Source organism: Erythrolamprus reginae, chromosome 1 (assembly GCF_031021105.1).
Source record: "Erythrolamprus reginae isolate rEryReg1 chromosome 1, rEryReg1.hap1, whole genome shotgun sequence".
Taxonomy (NCBI): domain Eukaryota; kingdom Metazoa; phylum Chordata; class Lepidosauria; order Squamata; family Dipsadidae; genus Erythrolamprus; species Erythrolamprus reginae.
The window spans coordinates 20036816-20048858 of NC_091950.1; the positions used below are offsets into that span (position 1 = coordinate 20036816).

General features: G+C 38.7%; 1 protein-coding gene across 3 annotated transcripts in view; it reads left to right on the forward strand.

Annotated features, from left to right (window-relative positions):
• FKBP8 (FKBP prolyl isomerase 8) overlaps positions 1-12043 on the forward strand; it is a 41734-nt gene that overhangs the window by 4281 nt on the left and 25410 nt on the right. The window contains exon 1 of one of the 3 annotated variants that reach the window (XM_070746488.1): positions 268-398. The exons of 1 other annotated variant lie outside the window; for it this stretch is intronic. The gene's annotated coding sequence lies outside the window, so the exon portion shown is untranslated. One more of the 3 variants, XM_070746497.1, reaches the window with a different exon arrangement.

Here is a 12043-nt window from a genome sequence, read left to right on the forward strand (position 1 = left end):
TTTTTAAGTGTTCCCTTTATTTTTTTAAGCAGTATATATTACAAATCCCAGCTGAATAATAATAATAAAAAATTAACAAACAAACAAAACATTGAACCTGGAGCTTAAAAGTAGCAATGCTTTAGCACATTTCCCCCAACTTCTTCTCCTGCTTGCATCTGACCAAGGTAGGATTCCGATAAAACCATGAACTTTTCCCTAGAATGTGCTAGTTTTTACTCTGCGCCTGTTCCTGTCCCTTTAATAGGCGTAGGTGGCAGAAGGAATGGGGAGGCTGTGGCTTTCAGTCTTTTGAGTAACAGCTGGGAAGGCCAATAGCATTGATTTCCTGTGAGCAACTGGAGGCACTCTGGGGAACTGAGAGGGCGGGACTGAAACTGGATAATTCCTGAGTCCAGGTGAGTGTATTGAAGGGGGGGGGCAGAGAGAGAGAGAGAAAGAGAGAGAAATGTTATAAGAACATGAGAATTAATGCAGAGCTTGGGTGGAGGTGCCAAGCGACACTGGCAGCTGCTTAGATTTTGCAAACTCTAAAGACTGGTCTTGTTTTCTTTCTCTCCCTCCCAGTTTTAAACTTTCAAGTCATTTCAGAGGGGGGGGGCGGGTAAGGCTGATTTTATTAAGTTGAAACCATCTTTAACCATCTTTCTATGCATTTTGGAGACAGGCAGAGAAGAAGAAAGGAACATCTGGGAGCATGCATAATTTTAACTTTTTCCTCCTTTGGGTTATCAGGTTAAAATCTGACCCCAGGGGGTGGGTTGTTATTTATGGCCAACTCTGTGTTGTTTGCTCTCTGCTATGCCCCCACCCGGAAGTTTTTCTTTCTTTCTTTTTTTAAAATTCATACTGATGTTCTTAGCTTTTTCTTTTCTTTGCCACGAAAGAGCCTGCCTTTGCTCCCTCCTCCTTACATTGATAGTTAAGACAAACAAACACAAGCGTTGTGGTGTAGCTGGTTGGAGTGGGACAAAAAGTTACAAAGGTTGGTGTAGCTACTCCCTGCAAAGGTCAGTCTCCTCACATTTGAAGATAAAATAAATTCTTAGTTGTTTTGGCAAATAATAATAATAATAGTAATAATAATAATAATAGTAATAATAATAATAATATAGTGATGATGATAATAATAATAGTAACAACAACAACAACAACAACAACAACAAGAGGGGCGGCATACAAATCTAAATAATAATAATAATAATAATAATAATAATAATAATAATAATAATTGACTTTTGCAAACTCCTCAAAACCCATCTCTGTCCTCAGGCATGGGGAAATTGATTCCCCTGGGCCGTTTCCGCTTTATGTATGGTCTGCATGAGATGTATGATTGTTTTTATATTCAGAGTTTTAAATTGTTTTAAGTATTGGATTTGTACTGTTTCTTGTTGTGAGCTGCTCTGAGTCCTTGGAGAGGGGGAGGGCATACAAATAATAATAATAATAATAATAATAATAATAATAATAATAATAATAATAATAGTAATCAGCCAGATAGCACTTTTTCTGACTCATAAATTGTATTAAAAGGCATCCTCTGTTATGAGCCTCAGCTCACTTATAGGTCATGAAAGCCAATATTTTTAATAAAAGGTGCAAGTTAGATAAGGTGCAACCAAACTTCTAGGGGTTTTTTAGATATATTTTTTATTTTTTCACCATCTTTACATAAACATCCATACCATACCTATACCTAGTATCAAAACATACATAATTATACATTTCTATCCAAAAGTGCCATAAGGAAATATCTAGAATTTGCACTTTTTGTACTTTTATCTCCTATTTTCCCTCTATATTTCATACTACTCTCCTTCCTCTCTTCCCTCTATCTTCTTTCTCCCTCTTTCCTACATCCCTCCTCCTTCTCTCCCCTTCTTCTACTGCCCCTTCCTCTCCTTATCCTTCCCTGAGTACCTCTAATCCATTTTATAGTTAACAGGAGAGCAATTCAAAACCGACCTTCATACCACATTGGTGTTACTCTTAAACTTATACCTTTTCTCTTATCCACCCATCTATTTATCTATCTATCTATCTATCTATCTATCTATCTATCTATCTATCTATCTATCTATATATATATATATATATATAATCCGATCTATCTGTCTGTCTGTCTGTCTGTCTGTCTGTCTGTCTTCTATCTATCTATCTATCTATCTATCTATCTATCTATCATCCGATCTATCTATCTATCTATCTATCTATCTATCTATCTATCTACCTACCTATCATCTATCTATCTATCTATCTATCTATCTATCTATCTATCTATCTATCTATCATCCGATCTATCTATCTATCTATCTATCTATCTATCTATCTATCTATCTATCTACCTACCTACCTACCTACCTACCTATCATCCATCTATCTATCTATCTATCTATCTATCTATCTATCTATCTATCTATCATCTATCTACCTACCTATCTATCCACACACACATACACAGCTCAAAAAAATAAAGGGAACACTTTAACAACACAATATAACTCCAAGTAAATCAAACTTCTGTGAAATCAAACTGCCCACTTAGGAAGCAATACTGATTGACATTCAATTTCACATGTTGTCAGCACATTCAACTTTGTACAGAACAAAGTACAGTATTCAATGAGAATGTTTTACTCATTCAGATCTGACATGTGCTATTTGAGTATTCACTTTATTTTTTGAGTAGTATGTATGTGTGTGTGTAACGTATTTTTGCTGATAATGAAAAGGAAGTGAGACTATTATAGATCTATAGGCTCTATAGATTCGACAAAAAAAAAATCACTCATATTTATTTATATATATCTGTGTGTGTGTGTGTGTGTGTGTGTGTTTTCTTAGATTTTCACGGGTATAGGTACGAAGGTCTTGGCATATTCGAGTTTCTTCCCGTGTAAGTTTCAAAGATTTCTGGTGACGTTCTGACGAGGTCCCACTCGTCATCCTCAGGTTGGTGCTTTTGTCCTTGTGCTAGGGCGAACACAGTGAGACCTGAGCTGCCTTCCCTCTATAAATACTGGTGGGTGGGTGTGGAGTGCTGCCTGCAGCTGCAGAGCCAGCACTCCACACCCACCCACCAGTATTTATAGAGGGAAGGCAGCTCAGGTCTTGCTGTGTTCACCTTTAATTTTCAAATTTCTTCCAAATCAATCGCTATGGCTTATCCTCCAGACATTTTCACTATCTCTTGTACCTCTTACCCCACGGTCAATCTGCAGCTGGATCTAACTCATTGTTTTCTTTGTGGTAATACGTAAGTATGAATATAGGATTTTTAAAAAATAAGATCATATTAAATGACAAGGTCAAATGTAGCTGAGCCAGTGAGAGTATGCGAAGTGCTAATTGGTACAATAGAAGGCGAGTTAGTGAAATTGGCCTCTTTGTTTAAAATTTACAACTATAGTCCCAGAGGTGCAGAGACCACAAATTGAAATTATTTGACCCCTATGACAATCATTAAGTGTTGTATCACATGATTCTTGACAAATGTGTCTTTTTCTTTTATGTACACTGAGAGCAAATGCACCCAAGACAAATTCCTAGTGTCACACTTGGCCAAGAAAGAATTCTATTCTATTCTATTCTCAATTATCTAGGTTGTCCCAAGGGAGCTTTTCCAAAGGCAACTGGACTTTTTTTTTTCCTTTTTGAAAACATTTTGCTTCTCATCCAAGAAGCTTCTTCAGTTCTAACTTAATGTGAAAGAAGGAAAGAATTATTACCGGTATATACCATGTTTCCCCCAAAATAAGACCCTGTCTTATATTTTTTCGAACTCTGAAATAAGCGCTTGGCCTTATCGCCATGTGCTCAAAAGCCCGATTGGGCTTTTTACCAGGGGATGTCTTATTTGGGGGGAATTAGGGTAGATGGGGGGGGGAGTAGTGATCATATTCATTCTTTTTAATACTTCTGTGATGATTAATTTTATATGCAGTGGATTTCATAGTCAAGGGCCCGTTGAGATAAGTCTGGCTGTTGTCCAAACAATTTGTCTGCATTTTATCTGCCATCCTTCATAACCCTTGACCACAATGAGGAACTAAGTTCCAACACATATGAAGGCCAACAAGATAAAGAAAAGCGAGGGAACACATTGTCTAGATGAAGCCATTTTGTAAGGTTCCCCATGGACAGAAAGCTTGATTTAACTGAATAATTTTCTTGACTGTAGTTTGATGGTAATGTGATAATTTCCAATGCTTTTGTTTTGGCCCTCAAAGAATCCTTAAAATCAGGGGACATTATCCTGCCTTTCAAAACTATTTTGCAAGTTGCTAGTCCATATGATATCTACAGCTAAATCCTATGCTGGATTAAAATGTTTTGTCCTTTCCTGGAAAACGATGCTCCTCACAAATGAAAGGCAACTTTACCCATCTATCTTGTTTTTTTCCCCTCCTTTGCCTGCGAAAAAAATGCAGGGCCTGTCCAGCAGGTTTTATTTTGCTCTTGAGCAATTAGCTCTGCTGCTCCTTGTATTAATTATTTCTCACAACCGGCTGATCGGGGATGAGCCAGTAATAATTGTATAAATAAAGCCAACCATCAGATGTGAAAATTTATTTATTTTTTTATTTTATTTTATTTTATTTTATTTTTATTTTTATTTTTTTGTTTATTTTTATTATTATTTTATTTATTTATTCATTTATTTATTTATTTATTTATTTATTTATTAGATTTGTATGCCGCCCCTCTCCGTAGACTCGGGGCGGCTCACAACAATAACAAAGACAATGTAAGAACAAATCTAATAAATTAAAAAAACACTAAAAAACCCATTGTTAAAAGCAAACATACACACAAACATACCATGTATAAACTGTATAGGCCCGGGGGAGATGTCTCAGTTCCCCCATGCCTGACGGCAGAGGTGGGTCTTAAGAACGTTACGAAAGGCAAGGAGGGTGGGGGCAGTTCTAATCTCTGGGGGGAGCTGGTTCCAGAGGGTCGGGGCCGCCACAGAGAAGGCTCTTCTCCTGGGTCCCGCCAAACGACATTGTTTAGTTGGCGGGACCCGGAGAAGGCCAACTCTGTGGGACCTAACCGGTCGCTGGGATTCGTGCGGCAGAAGGCGGTCCCGGAGATATTCTGGTCCGATGCCATGAAGGGCTTTATAGAAAATGTGCTTCCACACAACCATTAAGTCTAATGTTTGTGTATTTGTCCTTATTGGCTGTTTTGGGGTTTAAACAGGGTGGTTTTATAGAGCTGTAATAACTGCCAAGGAGTCCCTAGCCCGGTAATGGCAAACCTATGGCACGCGTGCCACAGGTGGCAAACTAAACCATGTCTACCAGCATGCAAGCCATTGCCCTAGCTCAGTTCCAGCGCACATGTGCATGCCAGCCAGCTGTTTTTCGGCTCACATGGAGGTTCTGCGAGGGCATTTTTGGCCTTCGGAGGGCCTCCAGGAGGATGGGAGAAGCCTTTTTCGCCATCCCCAGGGTCCAGGAAAGCCTCTGGAGCCTGGGGAGGATGAAAAATGGGACTAGTGGGCCCACTGGAGGTCAGGAAGCAGGGGGGGTACACACATGACCATGGATGTGGGCACATATGCGCGCTTTCAGCCTCCAAGGGTAAAAAAAGTTTCACCATCACTGCTCTAGTCTTTTTCTGTCACTTGTTATTTGGAATTGAGCAACCTCCTGTCTCCAGATCGTCAAAGCCAAAGTATTTTGTGGTTATTGATACATAGCCACATAGTTAGTGTATCATGACTGAGTCTTGCAGCAGGGAGTTCCATAAGCTTAATGACATGTTGTGGGGAAAACACACTTCCTGTTGTTTGCAACCTGAATCCTGTTGACACTGGAGTTTTGGTGGCCGAGGAGATGGAGGAATAGCTTGGAGGATTTTTCACTCGGGGTGAGTGAGCTGGAAGTCAATCTCTGTATTTGTGTGTGAATGTAGATTTTTAAAGGAAGAGATATGTGTCTCAGGGTGGAGTTTTTGAGCTAGTGATAAGTCTCATCCCTGGGAATTTATTTAGTAGTTTTGTAACCTGCCTTTCATAGCAGGAGCTCAAAGCAGCATCCATTGTATGCTCGCTCCTACTTTTCCCCACAACGACCCTGTGAAGTAGGTTCAGGTGAGCTAATAAGTGAACCTATATCAAGCAGGAAGAGGGAGGTTGTGATCCCTCTGTATAGAGTGCTGGTGAGACCACATTTGGAAAACTGTGTTTAGTTCTGGAGACCTCACCTACAAAAAGATATGGATAAAATTGAACGGGTCCAAAGACGGGCTACAAGAATGTTGGAAGGTCTTAAGCATAAGACGTATCAGGAAAGACTTCATGAACTCAATCTGTATAGTCTGGAGGACAGAAGGGAAAGGGGGGACATGATTGAAACATTTAAATATGTTAAAGGGTTAAATAAGGTTCAGGAGGGAAGTGTTTTTAATAGGAAAGTGAACACAAGAACAAGGGGACACAATCTGAGGTTAGTAATTAGAAGTAATGTGAAAAAATATTATTTTACTGAAAGAGTAGTAGATCCTTGGAACAAACTTCCAGCAGACGTAGTTGGTAAATCCACTGAATTTAAGCATGCCTGGGATAAACATATATCCATCCTAAGATAAAATACAGGAAAATAGTATAAGGGCAGACTATGAAGGTTTATGAGGTCTTTTCTGCCATCAATCTTCTACGTTTCTAACTTAAGGAGCTTCGGTAGCTGGGGGTGGATATCAATGTAATTCTACCCAATATAACCCCTTAACTATTAGAAGCAGTGTCAGGCAATATATGAACAAGAACAAGGGGGCACAATCTGAAGTTAGTTGGGGGAAAGATCAAAAGCAACGTGAGAAAATATTATTTTACTGAAAGAGTAGTAGATCCTTGGAACAAACTTCCAGCAGACGTGGTTGGTAAATCCACAGTAACTGAATTTAAACATGCCTGGGATAAACATATATCCATTGTAAGATAAAATACCGGAAATAGTATAAGGGCAGACTAGATGGACCATGAGGTCTTTTTCTACCGTCAGTCTTCTGTTTCTATGTTTCTATGAAACATTAAATTGTGTTAAATTGATATGACAAAGTGAAAGACCTCTTTATGGGAATCCTGGTTTATGGTGCTAGAAACTCTGTGTCAGCTAGAAATATAAGTTCCACTTTCTTCTCAAAACTTGCCTGCAGTGCCATTGTGAATTGACAAAATGCCATTGACAAAATGGAGTTCCTCCAAACTCATGGTACAAAGGATAAAGATCTCATAGATGTAAAAACTGGAGATATTTTTCAACTTGTTAAACCAGTTGTTGGCAAAAGTTTGTGCTCCATCTGTGTAGATCTGTTTCTCCAGAGATATGATTGTTGACTAGTGGTGATTTTCAAATCCTCGCGTATTTGAAGCTGAGTCACAAGGATTTGGTGACCGTATTCCCTACTGGAAAGAAGTGAAATGAGGAACTCAGCCTTTTAAAATGCATTTTAGACCCTCTTCTTAAAGTTGATTTCAGACTGTGGTTGGAGGAACAGCATGCTAAGAGGATAGATGAGGAATGTCGTGTTTTGATGTGTTTTAAAATGGCTTTATAAATTATCTTGGTTTCAGAAGAAAAACTATAATTTATTTTATTTTTTTATTTTTTTATTCTTTGTCCAATATACAATACATATGAAAGAGAATAGGCAATAAGTAATATATATAAAGATAGGAAGTAAAAAGAAGAGAAGTAGGTAGGAAGAGAATATGTATAGAGGAGAGAATATATAAGATAAAAGGGATAAGGAAAGACAATTGGACATGTAAGTGCAATAAAGATGGCCTGTTCATCTTTTTTTTAAAAAAAATATTTATTTATAAAGAGCTGATAGATAAATTAGTGAAGATTGGACTTAATCCCTCGATAGTTCAGTGGATTTGCAGCTTGCTGAAGCATAGACATCAGAGAGTTATTGTTAATGGTGAGTATTCTGAGCAGAGACAGGTTACAAGCAGTGTGCCACAAGGGTCTGTTCTGGGTCCTATTCTTTTTAATATATTTGTGAGTGACATAGGGGAAGGTTTGGTAGGGAAAGTTTGCCTATTTGCCGATGACTCTAAAGTGTGCAATAGGGTTGATATTCCTGGAGGGGTCTGTAATATGGTAAATGATTTAGCTTTACTAGATAAATGGTCAAAGCAATGGAAACTGCACTTTAATGTTTCCAAATGTACAATAATGCACTTGGGGAAAAGGAATCCTCAATCTGAGTATTGCATTGGCAGTTCTGTGTTAGCAAAAACTTCAGAAGAGAAGGATTTAGGGGTAGTGATTTCTGACAGTTTCAAAATGGGTGAGCAGTGTGGTCGGGCAGTAGGAAAAGCAAGTAGGATGCTTGGCTGCATAGCTAGAGATATAACAAGCAGGAAGAGGGAGATTGTGATCCCGCTATATAGAGCGCTGGTGAGACCACATTTGGAATACTGTGTTCAGTTCTGGAGACCTCACCTACAAAAAGATATTGACAAAATTCAGAAGTTAAATAAGGTTCAGGAGGGAAGTGTTTTTAAAAGGAAAGTGAACACTTCAGCCAGCTGCAAATCCACTGAACTATCCAGGGATTAAGTCCAATCTTCACTAATTTATCTATCAGCTCTTTATAAATAAATATTTTTTTTAAAAAAAGATGAACAGGCCATCTTCGTTGCACTTACATACAGCAATTATAGTTTTTCTTTTGAAACCAAGATAATTTATAAACACAAGAACAAGGGGACACAATCTGAAGTTAGTTGGGGGAAAGATCAAAAGAAAAATGAGAAAATATTATTTTACTGAAAGAGTAGTAGATCCTTGGAACAAACTTCCAGCAGATGTGGTTGGTAAATCCACAGTAACTGAATTTAAACATGCCTGGGATAAACATATATCCATCCTAAGATAAAATACAAAAAATACACTTAGTATAAGGGCAGACTAGATGGACCATGAGGTCTTTTTCTATAAATAAATAAAAATAAAATAAAATCTCCCAGCATCAATGCTCGTCCTCTGAAATGTGAGGGGGAAATCTTGTATTTCATGAATCTGAAACTGATGTTTCAGACGGGGTTACGATTCCCTATTGCAGTGGTGGTGAAGCTTTTTTTAGCTTGGATGCCAAAAGGGCACGCATGCGTGCCCATACCTATAATACAATGCCCTCCCCGTGCATGCGCATAACTCCACACTGCCTCCCGCGCATGCGCACAGGACTCACTGAAGCCTTCGAACTTTCAGTTGGCCTGTCGGGCCGTTTTTTGCCGTCCCCAAGCTTCAGGAGGCTTTTGAGAAGCCTGGAGAGAGCGAAAACAGACAAAAATCAGCTGGTCTGCGCGCAAATGTGCGCTGGAACTGACAGAACAATGCCTCATGTGTCTTCAGATAGGGACCAGAATACCTATGGGACCGTCTTCTGCCGCACGAGTCCCAGCGGCCGATTAGGTCCCACAGAGCTGGCCTTCTCCGAGTCCTGTCGACTAAACAATGCCGTCTGGCGGGAACCAGGGGAAGAGCTTTCTCTGTGGTGGCCCCGGCCCTCTGGAATCAACTCCCCCCGGAGATTAGAACCGCCCCCACCCCCCTCGCCTTCCGCAAGATGTTAAAGACTCATTTATGTCGCCAGGCATGGCGGGACTAATCCCCCCCTTCTGACTTGTAGCATTTATGTATGGTGTGATTGTGTAGCTTTGTTTATTATAATAATAATAATAATAATAATAATAATAATAACAACAACAACAACAACAACAACAATAATAATTTATTAGATTTGTATGCCGCCCCTCTCCAAAGATAATGGGTTTTAACTTGTTCTTTTTAATATTAAATTTGTATTATATTGTATTGTTGTTATTGTTATGAGCTACCCCGAGTCTTCGGAGAGGGGCGGCATACAAATCTAATAAATAATAATAATAATAATAATTATTATTATTATTATTATTGTTATTATTATTATTATTAGGCTCTAAGTGCCACCTGTGGCATCACTTCTGTATTGTTTTAGAGAAAATCCTGGAGTTGTAAAGGTAGTGCTTGACTTATAAACACTTGAAATTACATTGGACTTTCCACAGGGATATACCGGTACTCAGACTCAAAGATCCAACAAATGGGGGGTGTTCCCCCCTCAAAGTCACATGACTGAATTTTGGGTGCTCAGCCACCAGGCCACATTTATAGCTATTTGCAGTGCTTTGTGGCTATAGAATAGAATTTTATTGGCCAAGTGTGATTGGACACACAAGGAATTTGTCTTGGTGCATATGCTCTCAGCGTACATAAAAGAAAAAGAGACATTTGTCAAGAATCATGTGGTACAACACTTAATGATTGTCATAGGGGTCAAATAAGCAATGAAGAAGCAATATTAATAAAAATCTTAGGATATAATCAACAAGTTACAGTCATACAGTCAACATGGGAGGAAAAGGGTGATAGGAATGATGAGAAAAACTAGTAGAATAGAAGTGCAGATTTAGTAGAAAGTCTGACAGTGTTTTACAATGGTTTTGCTAAAAACCGGAAGCTACTTCCGATTTTCGACAAAACTGCTCCTTATGCAAACCATTGGTTCGTTTAATGACTGCAGTGTTTGCTTAACAACATTTTTAAAAAACATTTTTTATGAAGATCATGATTTTGTCAGGCAGGCTCCATTATGATTGTAAATCAGAGACTACCTGTATACTGAAGACATTTGGAAAAAGATAACACATCTGAATTGGGGAAGTTCTTAGGAAATTTCCCCCCAAAGATATTTTTCTGGTGGAAAATAATTTCACTTGAAGACATTCTCAGTTTTATAAAATTAGTGCTAAAGCTCAATGAAGGAGCAGCTGGAATGGATGGTATTCTCTTCTAGGCTACTGGGATTAATTTTTTTCAGCTCTTCCCTAAAAAAAGATGAGATTCCTGGCCTGCTCAGTGTTTCAATCTGAAGTGAGTGTGTTAGTATTTCAGCACCTTTATCTATTTGCCCAGATAAAGTTTGAGTTCCTTTAAATTTAATATTTATATAAGTAAATAGCCATAGCACTTGATCTTAGACTTGTATACCACTTTACAGTGCTTTACAATTCTCTCTAAGCCAGTGGTTCTCAACCTGGGGGTCAGGACCCCTTTGGGGGTTAAACGACTGTTTCACAGGGGTCGCCTAAGACTATGGGAAAAGACAAATTTCCTCTGATGTCAGGAAGTAAAGCTTCTATTCTGGTGCCTGGGAATGTATTTTTACAATCTGACCAATCAGGCATTTACAGTGGGAGTATCCCTCTGTCCTTCCTGCCAATCAGCTTAAAGCTCTGTTGGGAGAATTGGTGCTAGACTTATGGTTGGGGGTCACCACAACACGAGGAACTGAATTAAGGGGTTGTGGCATTAGAAAGGTTGAGAACCAATGCTCTAAGCCAGCGGTCCCCAAACTACGGCCCGTGGGCCGCATGCGGCCCGCTGAGGCTATTTATCCGGCCCGCCGGTGATTGACAGGAGCACAGGGAAAAGAGAGCAAGAAAGAAAGAAAAGGGAAAGAGAGGGAGGGAAAGAGAAGTGGAGAGGAATGAAGAGGGAAGGAAAGAAGGAAGGAAGGAAGGAGAAGTGGAGGGACAGGGGAAGGAAGGACTGTTTTGGGGAGGGGTAATTTTTTTTTATTTTTCTCTTAACATACATTCAAACAATATAGTGTACCATCTAATTTTCCATGAATAAAATGCGGTATTTTGTTAGTAACTAATATCAGTCATCAAAAAAGTTGCAAAAGTTTTTTTTTCTAATTTTGTCATCCAGTTACATTCATTTTTTAAATTAAATTCCCTCCTTAATGCTCCTTCAAAAAGTACACCAATTATTTTTCTAACTTATTAACCATTATGCCAAAGTGCTTCCTTCTTTCTTTATACATTTTTCTATAAGCCAAGAAAACCTTGTATAGCCAACCAGATGTTAACAAAAGAAAATTAAAAACAAAACATAAACATATATGAATTTCAGACTTCTTCCCCCCCTCTAAATAGTACATTCCCATTTTGTTTTTTACTTTAAGATAA